This window comes from Vipera ursinii, assembly GCF_947247035.1.
Source record: "Vipera ursinii genome assembly, chromosome: 1".
Lineage (NCBI taxonomy): Eukaryota > Metazoa > Chordata > Lepidosauria > Squamata > Viperidae > Vipera > Vipera ursinii.
This window is the reverse complement of record NC_139512.1, coordinates 257,232,002-257,241,652: the sequence shown is the minus strand read 5'-3', so window position 1 is coordinate 257,241,652 and position 9,651 is coordinate 257,232,002. Positions and strand designations below refer to the sequence as shown.

General features: G+C 41.6%; 1 pseudogene across 1 annotated transcript in view; it reads left to right on the top strand.

The window, feature by feature from the left end:
- Positions 1-5,685: 5,685 nt before the first annotated feature.
- Positions 5,686-9,651, top strand: part of LOC310632757 (amine sulfotransferase-like) — a 61,211-nt pseudogene continuing 57,245 nt past the window's right edge. The window contains exons 1-2 of the transcript in view: positions 5,686-5,821; positions 8,040-8,248. The product of the transcript in view is annotated as an amine sulfotransferase-like (transcript). The remainder of the gene's footprint in view (positions 5,822-8,039; positions 8,249-9,651) is intronic.

Here is a 9,651-nt window from a genome sequence, read left to right as displayed (position 1 = left end):
ATGCTTCTTACTAAGATAGATAAGGCAATTTATGTCTCTGCCTTTCTTGTTAATTAGGTTATTACTCAATCATGTTCTACTACCGCTTTAGCTCTTTTTTGGAATACAAAAGTACTGATGTAAGAATGAACATTTTGATGATAGGATAGCACAAATAGTCTTAATTTAAGACTACTAATTTAGTTAAACACAAAAACTGTTGACATTTTTTAAACCACTGCTTACCAGGCATTGTTGGAAGAACGCCATGACTGTTGCCCAGAATGAAAGGTTTGACTATATCTTTAAGTAGAGGATGGAAAAGCTGCCCTTCAGGTTCTGCTGGGATATTCAGGAGGGTCCTGAGCCTATTTCCACTCAGTGGAGGAAAATAATGTGTGATACACAACTTCAAATGGCTGGAATCAGAGTTGACCTTGTCATGTTTAATTCTCAACTCTGCATAGAACAAAGCAACATTAAATTATGTGCTGTTATTAAATATTGTAGGGCATTTGATTATTGATTTAGAAGATTTTTTTAACTGCTCAATTGTATAATCAGGTGATTCTTCACTCCATGCCAGTGAATGACCTCAGCAGGTGCCTTCATGTAACATCTCCACACCTGCCATAACTAGAATTAACCCTAAAGAAAAGAGAACCACTAGAATACTATGCTTCCCATTCCCAATCCCTGAACTGTTTCTGAAGAATGTCATGAAGAGCAATAAGAGATGAAGGTGGATCGGCATCTGTGCACTACCTACATCAATAGTCTGTCTTCCCTGTTCATAGATAGATGCAAAAGATGCATCAGAACTAATGTGTAAGCTAGAATTAGCTTAGTTTATCTTCCATCTCCCACCTAGGGCAGAATAAACAGCACTACCCTAGACAACCCTCTCCTTATAACCCCTCACACTATAATCTTCTCTGAACAAGACTCCATTTTTTTTGTAAGAATCATTGTAAGTGAAGTCAATTGACTTCCAAGAGTCAACTTCTCAGGGCTACTGATGACTGAATGACCCAGTCATTCAACCAATCATTTTGGTAGCCCCAAGTTCCACAACCACATTTTATAAGAATACCTGCTTATACTATAATATTATGTAATATTTTTAGTAACCCAGTGATTTTCCCTAAATTTAATATATAAGACAGACATTCTTGTCATTTGGGGTTTTTTCTCCCTTTCCCTTTTCTCTTTTTTTTAAGGTTTAAGGATTATTTAGTTTAACTTTGTTATTGCAGGGTATTTTGGTTCAGGTGATCCTTGACCCATTTGTTTAGCAACTGTGCAAAGTTATGAGGACATTGAAAAAAGTGACCTATGGCCAGTCCTTGTGCTTACAATAGTTGAAATGTACTAACAGTCATGTGATCATAATCTGGGCAATTTGTGATTGTACAACATGAATGTGGTCATAGCAACTCTACACTAGGACAAGATATCAGAATGCCTGAATCTACACTATTTTTTTTATTTTTTATTTTGCATTCTATAGCTACTCTTTGTTAACAATAACTTTGAATTATGACTATATTCCATTTATTCTTTCCTGTAATATTTCATTAATAAACATATACAAGCTTATGTTTCATATGTTTTATTGTTTGTTTCCATATAGATGGAACCACTACAAGTATTGTACATATACTTGCAGCTTCAAAGAGTGCAAATACAGGTAAAGCAACCACTTCATGTGATTCTTTATCCATACTAATCAAGATCTTGCAGAATACTGAATAACAGATCCTTCTGGATCTTGATGCTATCTTCTAAAGTACTGGCTATTTCTCCCAGCTTGGTTGGAGTTAACTCCAACTTAACTCCAACTCCCGGTTGGAGTTAAGACCTCCCTATTGATAGTCTGGATTGGACCTGGGACTGGACCGTGGTGGGAGGGCGGTCTTGGATTGGTCATCGACCACCCCACTGGTATGAGAGACCAGTTGGGGTAGGCTTCCCCAGGATTCCTTACTCTGTCCACCCCAGGTTGGACTCCTCAGCCATAGTGAGAAGACGGTTGGGGTTTCTTTTTTGATTACCATCTCGGGTGAGAGCTGAGCTGGATTAGTGGACTGAGGTATACTTACCGGACCCAATACCACTGTCATCTGGATATTATTCTACATCATTGGACTACCCATTGTTAATATTTGCCCTATGTGGATGTTTTTTTGATCATATGGCTCGCCTGCATTATTCTGGAGCTGATTTGTATGCTCTCAGGGGGGTTCCTCCCTCCTGGGTATGACCTGCCACCTTTTCTTGCATTCCCCTTAATGACGGGCCCAATTGTTGGGACCCCAAGAGGTGGTTGGGCTTAGACAGGGGCCTCGGGTGGAGACGTATTAAGAGGTCCCTGATATATTTTTAGCTGGTTATTTTAAAGGATTAGGGTGGAGAGGGGATTATTAACCGGCACTCAGTCTGGGCCAGTTAGGGATCCTGGCAGGATGGGGTTGGGGATGGAGGCTGCTGGTTCTGTGTGTGTTGGGGTGGGGTTTCAGATCCCCACGATGATAGGGAATGGCAGCATGTGATTGCACGGAGGGTCACATCAACATCTGGGATCGCACCCCCGATGTCTTCGAGCGGTGGCACGCTCTGACCCTCCGGTTAGTACCCTTTTGCCCGAGGATGAGGGTGATCTGGTCCCTGAGCTTAGGCTGGTCTATTTTAATGCCAGATCCATTGTTAACAAGGCTCCCCTCATTCATGACTTGATTGAGGAGGAATGCGTGGATCTGGCATGCATCACGGAAACTTGGTTGGGCTCGGAGGGAGGGGTTCCTCTGATCGAGTTATGCCCTCCAGGTTTCCATGTGCTACACCGGCCACGGGCTCAGGGTAGGGGTGGAGGGGTGGCGGTGGTTATCTGGGAGACTTTATGCCCGCAGGAGACCACCATTGTCCAGATGGCCGGGAGTGAGTCCCTCCTCCTGAGATGTGGCCCTCGGGCTCAGATGGGCTTGTTGCTCACATACCTAGCACCCAGCTGTTTAGCAACAGCCCTGCCCAAGCGGCTCAACACCCTCTCAGGGTTGGCGGTGGAGTTCCCCAGGCTTATAGTTCTGGGTGACTTCAACCTGCCTTCCCTGGGAGGGTCGTCTGAGTTAGCTCGGGAGTTCATGGCTTCCATGACAGCCATGGGCCTGACCCAAGTAATTCAGGGCCCAACTCATATGGGGGGTCACACTCTCAACCTGGTGTTCCTGTCTGGACAGTGGCTGGATGATTTGGGAGGGGGTTCACCAACTATTGTTCCCCTGTCATGGTCTGATCATCACCTGCTGCAGCTGGGCTTCCATTATGCCACCCCCCACCGCTGGGCTGTGGAACCGACTAGGTGGTTCCGCCCCAGGTACCTAATGGCCCAGAATGGTTCCAGATGGCGCTTGGGTCTATACCCATCGCCCTCATTCACAGCCCAGTGGATGCCTTGGTGGATGCCTGGGAAAGGGCGGCCACCGAGGCACTCGACTGTGTTGTACCCTTGCAACCCCTGACCCGGCGCAGATCCTGTTGGGCTCCATGGTTCTCTGCAGAGCTCTGGGAGATGAAGCGTTGGAGACGGGGTCCAGAGAGTGGTTGGAGGTCCAGCCAGTCCGAATCTGACCGATTGCAGCTAAGGTCTTATCTTGCAGCGATGAGGACGGCAAAGGCTAATTACTTCGCTGCCCTCATCGTGTCCGCAGATATTTTTTTTATTATTTATTTTAATTCCATTTATATCCTGCCCTTCTCCAAAGACTCAGGGTGGCTTACAAGCTTATCAGTAACCTTCATTCTATGTATATGCCTGCTTATTAGGGCTTTCACACACACCCCAAACGGCAAGTCAGCTTAATTGCCCCCAACAATCTGGGTCCGCCCTGTTTAGGGTGACTCGCTCCCTTCTTAATCAGGAGGTGAGGGAGGATCCCTTACAGGTTAGCAGCATCAAATTTCCAGGTGTGCTGTTATCGAATGGGCTGGCTTGGTCACTCAACAGTGAGAAACTGGTGAAGCATGCACAGCAGTGCCTGCATTTTCTGCATCACATGAGGAAAGTACAACTTCCTTCCCCTGTCCTTATCCCTTTCTATAGAGGGACGATTGAAAGCATTCTGTCGTATTGCATTACAATCTGGTTTGGAAGCATCACTGCTTCAGACAGGAGGGCGGTTCAGAGAGTGGTGAGGATGGCAGAAAAGATTATTGGCAGTTCCCTCCCTTCTATCCAGGACATAGCATATAAGCCATCTTGAGCAGGGTCTACAGGATTGTATGGGACACTACAAATCCTCTTCACGACCTGTTTTCCTTGTTACCTTCTGGGAGGAGGCTTCGTGGTATCTGAAGCAGAACATCCAGTTTCGATCCATACAGTATTAACCTTGTGAACTCTCAAGCTTCCTCTTTCCACTATGCATTCAAGATGGACAGTGATTAATATTTATTTTTATTTATATGTAAGGGTGTAGGTATATACATATGTTGTATATAGTATATTTATATCTATGATATGTATGTGTACACATTTGAGAGCAGGCAACAGAATTTCATTTTTAATGTGTGCCAGTGTGCCCACAGTAAAAGAAATGACAATAAAGGTTATGTATCTAGTTAATTGCTACAGTGGATGCCAAAATTCATCACCCTCACATACATGTATTGCAACCTTGATTCCTCACTCTCCACAATACACATTATGGACAGAAAAAATTAGTAACTTATTCAATGAAGAGAAGCATCCTCATTTTTGGCAGCAACAGTTCTCTAATATGGGTTTGCTCTCTTCCAGTCTCTTCTATTTCTTTTCCCACCAAGCATTCTTTTTCACATTTCCCACATCCAGACACACATTTTATTCATACTTTTTAACATTTTTTTATATCCCATGATCATCCCCAGATGATTTCCTTAGATATAGACCTCTACCATTTATCATGGCTTTCAAGTAATGTGTTTTGTTTTTTTTAGTGAGAAGGTTGCCTCTGTCTCTGCCATTCTTGTTAGTTAGGTTATTACTTAATCATGTCGTACCTCCCTTTTAGCTCTTTTTTTAATGCAAATACAGTGCCGGCACAATCTTGGACAAAAGATCAGCCTTCCTTAAATATTTGAAGAGTAGGAATCCAACAATATTGGAAAAAATACTGTAAATAAGTTGGTTTTTAGACACTATATACTGTAAGATAAGATATGGTAAGAAAAGAATTGCACCTGGTATGTTCTTAAAACTGTAGTTCAAACTTTCTCTTCTACACAGAACACTTAGATGGGAAGAATAATAGCAAATTTACTCTCTGCAATGGGGACCTACATGGGTGAAAAACAAGTTCATGAAACTAATTGGCCTGATGGGGGATTGGTGGGGGTTTTATTGTATTTTATTGGGGTTTTTACTATGTATTAATTGTTTTTTAGTGGGCATGTATTTAATTATTTTTTAACTTTTGTAATTCTGTCTTTTATTCTTGCCCTGTTCACCGCCCTGAGTCCTTCGGGAGAAGGGCGGTATAGAAATATTAATAAATTAAATTAAATTAAATTAATTCACTAAATAACTAGGTAAACCAATCTAATGGTATATGTTGTTTTTCTTCATGTTGCCAGGAATCATGATTTTGAAAGAATTGAATTAATTCAATATTGACCATAAATATACAAACTATTTTCAATTGCTCTATTATTATATTAACAGGTCAGGCAATGGACCCACCAGAGAAGGATCTGTACAAAGGATGCTATTTTATACCAGTGGTGTCCTCACCTGAAAAAATAGATTCACTGGAAAATTTTGGAATCCGAGATGATGATACATTTATAATCACATATCCTAAATCAGGTAAGTTCAAAGATGTCTTTGATAAAGAGTTAATCTTGTATCCAGTGCTATTAGTCAGTTCTTCAGTACTTTTGTTGCTGCAACTGTATCATCTGCTGTAAACAGGTTTTAAAATTTGGCATTTTATTAGAATTTGACCTTTATTTTGCTTTACAGAGCTGATTTTCTCTCATACAATCATCAAATATTTTAGAAGAAGCACTTGTCTTTATGTGTCTCTGAAATGTTTACTAACCTTCCTGACAAGAAGGCTGGCTTTGCATAAGTTAGAAGATAGAATATAGAACATAGAATAATACTGTTGGAAGGGACTTTGGTGGTCTTCTAGTCTAACCCCCTGTTTGAGCAGGAGACCCTATTACATTCCAGGCAGCTGGCTGTCCAGTCTTTTCTTGAAAGCCTCCGGTGAAGGCAAACTATTCCATTCGTTGGTTGCTCTCATCTTTAGGAAATTTCTCCTTAGTTCAAGGTTGCTGCTCTCTTTGGTTAGTTTCCCCCCATTGTTTCTTTTCTTCCTTTTGGTGCTTTGAAAAGTAGTTTGACCCCCTCATCTCTGTAGATGAGGAACAGTGCTATCATGTCACCCCAATCCTTTCCATTAGACTAGACATACCCAATTCTTATAACGGTTCTTTATATGTTTTAACCTCCAACCCCCCCCACCCCCAAACATTTTTGTTGCTCTCCTCTATACTTTTTCAACATCTTTTTTATATTGTGGTGACCATAATTGGATGTAGTATTCCAAGTGTGGTCTTACTAAGGGTTTGTAAAACAGTACTAGAACTTCACATGATTTTGATTCTATCCCTCTATTAATGCAGCCTAGGATTACATTGTTTTTTTTTTGAGTCTGCCACACACACATTCACATTAAGTGAATGTCCACTAGGACTCCAATATCCCTCTTATAGTTACTAGTATTAAGCCAAGTTTCATCTAGTCCAGACATGTCAAACTCACGACGTCATGTGATGTCACGCAATGTATCAGGAGAGTTTTGCCATTGCCGGTAATGGGGTGGGTGCAGCTTCTGGATGACGTGTGTGGCCGCGGGCCAGCAGTTTGACACCCCTGATCTAGTCTATACTTATACAGTTGGTTTTTGTTGCCTAAGTGTAAAACCTTGCTTTTATCTATATTGAATATCATATTGTTACATAGGGCCCAGTGTTCAAGTCTATTAAGATCTTTTTGGATCATGTGCTTGTCTTCTGGGGTGTTGACTATTCCTGCCAGCTTTTTGTTGTCTGCAGATTTGATGAGTTCTTTTTCAATTCCCTCATCTAGATCATTTATGAAGATATTGAAGAATACTGAGCCTAAAATGGAATTGCAGTATCCCATTGCTTACTTCTCTCCATGTGGATGTAGTTCCTTTGAGGACTACATGTTGAGCATGTTTTGTCAGCCAGTTACAAGCCCACCTAGTGGCGGTGCTGTCTATTCCACAATTTACTAGCTTGCCAAGAAGTAGGTTGCTGGTCTAGTTTATCAAATGCTTTACTGAAAACTAATTATAGTATGTCCACAGAATTTTGCTAATCTACTAATTTGGTCACTTTGTCAAAGAATGAAATAAGATTTGTTTGGCATGATCTGCTTTTGACAAATCCATGTTGGCTTCAGGTTATAATATTGTTTGCTTTTAGGTATTTACAGATTTGTTGCTTGATTATCTTTTCCAAGATCTTCCCAGTATTGATGTCAGACTGATTGTTCTATAATTTCCTGGATCTGTCTCCCCCCCCCCCCCACTTTTTGAAAGATGGGGACCACATCAACTCTTTTCCAGTCCTCAGGTATTTTGTTGGTGATCCAAGAACTTTGAAGGATATGTTCAATAGTTCTGAAATCACATCTGCTAGTTCCTTCAGAATTCTGGGATATAGTCTGTCAGACCCAGTGATTTGAATCCATCTAGAGCTGACAGGTGTTCTCTTACTTTATTTTTGCATAATTTAATTTTCATTCCTAGCATGTCATTTATGGTTCTGTTTTTGGTTAAGTTGAGTAGTGTTTTATTTTTTGCATGAAGACAGATGCGAGGTATGACTTAAGCAGTTCTGCTTTCTCTCTGCTGCCCATTACTTCTTTGCCATCTTCTCCCATTAGTGGACCGATTGTTTCTTTAACTTTTTTTCTTGTTTTTTATGTTGAACATTCTCCAAATAATAATGGCTCTGGATAAATTAATTTAATTATTTCTTATTTACAGGCTCAGTGTGGACTCAGAACATTGTGAGTGTGATTCTTTATGAAGGTCATCGAGATGGAACTGAAAATATTACCCTGATTGACCGAGCACCATGGCTAGAGTATAATATTTTCCATGTAGATTTACCCAGTCGCCCATCACCTCATGTCATTTGTACCCATCTGCCCTACTATTTGGCACCCAAAGGATTATGAAATAAAAGAGCAAAAGTAGGACATATTTTAGTATCTAGTAGGGTGGTGTGGGGAGGTATCTGTCTTTTATTTATTTTTAGCTCTGAATGATTTATTGACAAATAGACAAGTGCAAGTGAACAGATGTTACATTGTTCCAATGTGTTTAATGATATTCAAGGTGAGAAAAAAATATCTCGAATAACATAGGGAACCATAGAATCTCATGCTTGGCAGAAATAGGTGCTTTTTGTGCTGTATAGTCAGTTTCTGTCTTAACATACAGTATCTGGAGGATGCCAAGTTGAGGAATGCAACTTTTAGCCATCAAATCCTTTTTAAAGTTGCTAGTCTGTCACTCATGCCCTCCTGGACGGATGACTGTAATAGCTTTAAAGTGAGTTGTTTTTTACAACAGCCCTTGAAGTATTCAGAAGCTTCAGTTGGAGCAAAGGCAGCAAGGTAGGCATTTGTGTGTTCTCCAAGAACTGCATACATTATACCTTTGCTTTGGAAGCTATATTGGCTACCACTTTGCTTCTGGATCCGATTCAAACTTCCTACTTACGACCTTTAAAGCTCTTCAGGAGATGAAAATAGGTTGTCCCCAGTTAATTCTAGCCATTCCATCATGTCCACTAGGAAGGAACCTGTCAGTTAGGAGTTTTGTTGGCTGTGACCTTTTTTGTCATGGCCCTTGTAGTTTATTGGCTTGAATGTTGGGTTAATTTCACATGTATTTGTTAACTGCTGTTCCTTATTGTATATATGGGGTAATGGTTATTGTCTGGGCCAGACTGGTTGTCTACGGGGGCAGAGCCATAGGTTGAGGCAGGGAATGCTTCCTTTAAACCTATTGGCTGCTGCCTAGTGGTCAATCACATAAATAGCTGGTCAGCAGCTATTGCTTAGCTTCTGTTCCTGTTAACTTCTGAATAAACCAGTTCCTGTTTGAAACCACGTCTCGCTTACTCCCTAAAGAACTGAATACACAACACTGACAATGAGGATGGGATCATGCTGCTTCCTCTTAAGAGTCTGAAGTCACTAGGGGGTGAGGCCAGGACAGAACCTGGCAGGAACCACGTTCCCCCCCTCAGTCTACCTAGCAAGCCACGCTAGAGACCACCCTGTCTAAAGGCCTATGCAGAAGCCAGCAGCACAAGGCAATGTGAGGGAAAAGAAACAAAGAAGGCTACTCACCATGGCTAAGATTGGCAAGCTGGAAGAATTTGATGTAACACACCCGGAGAGATGGGCACCCTACATCTCACAGGTAGAAAACTACCTCCGTGCCAGCCAGGTCACCGAAGATGGACTGAAGGCCACCATCAAAGCGTGGATTGCCGTTTTAGGACAGCCACACGCCGGGCATGTGGAAAACCAGCCACATTGCCGCCGTCTGTCGAGGTTGCCAAAAGGACCAACTGTCAAGCCCT